The sequence below is a fragment of the Corvus brachyrhynchos genome, unplaced genomic scaffold (assembly GCF_000691975.1).
Source record: "Corvus brachyrhynchos isolate BGI_N302 unplaced genomic scaffold, ASM69197v1 scaffold229, whole genome shotgun sequence".
Taxonomy (NCBI): domain Eukaryota; kingdom Metazoa; phylum Chordata; class Aves; order Passeriformes; family Corvidae; genus Corvus; species Corvus brachyrhynchos.
In genome coordinates this window covers 6,494,810-6,495,923 of record NW_008240042.1, presented here as the reverse complement: position 1 = coordinate 6,495,923, position 1,114 = coordinate 6,494,810, and positions in this window count along the sequence as shown.

The window sequence follows — 1,114 nt, the reverse complement described above, 5'->3', positions numbered from 1 at the left end:
GATGTGTAGGCCCCTCTGGAGGTCAGAGGGGTGCTTGTGAATTGGGACAGAATGGTCAGAAAGATTCATACAGCACATACCCCGGAACTCTTCACAGCCGTGGCCGTGAGCTAGTAGTAGAAAATCAATGGCTGCTCGATTTTGTAATACTGTATGTCTAACACTAGTAACATCTACGCTTAACTCATCAAGCATCTGCGAAGTTATGTTTAACTTATCCCTCTCCCAGCAAGCAAGTTTATGCAAAATAGCGTGAGCCCTGGCTGCCGAAACACCAAGTAACAACATAGATGCTAGCCAAACTGACTGCCTTCACTTGATCTAAATGGGCAGACAGCTGATTGAAAATGTCCGCTAATGCTCCTGTCTCAAGACAGTCAAAAAACAATTTCTCGCTCTACCTCTGTGTCTGGTGCTATGCCCAAAAATTTATGCAATATACCCAGAAATCTATGCAATTCTCCTTCTTAGTTTTGTCTTTGGAAAGGGTTCCCCGACACCCACCACAAGTCACTAGCAACCACCCAGGGCAGCTGTTACATTCGCCCCAGTGTCTCACTATTTCTCCTGCTACAGAGAGTGGTGGATCTGGCAAGTCCTCAGCTCCTTCACTCAGCCACGTCTGCAGCCTCTCTCAAGGCTCCCCGGGACAGGTCTCAGAGTTCCAGCTGTTGAAGTAGTGGTGTCACTTTTCTCAGGAGCTGATGCTGATAGTGCCTTCTTGTTTCGGGGTCCTGTAGCATGGCACCACTTTGCTGGGCACAGCTCTGGTCAGTGATGCAGCGATGACTTGTCCCTGTTGATGCAGGACATTCTGTAGCATTGCAGCCCACGTTCGCTCCCAGAGCAGGAACTGTGAATGGGTTAGTAACAACTGTACGATGCTGATGTAGTAATTTGAACACAGGACATCTGCTGTAAAGATAGACTGCAAAATGCTTTGTGTAGGTAAGTTAGCAAGCTTTTTGATTACTTGTTGTATCAGTTCTTGGTGTTTCTCCCCGTCCTGGGGCCGCTTCTGGGCCGCTTTGGCTTTGCAGGAGACGAAACCGCAGAAGCCGCGCTGCTGCCGGCCGTCCCGCTGTTCGGCGGGGGGGGTGACTTCCTCCCCCTT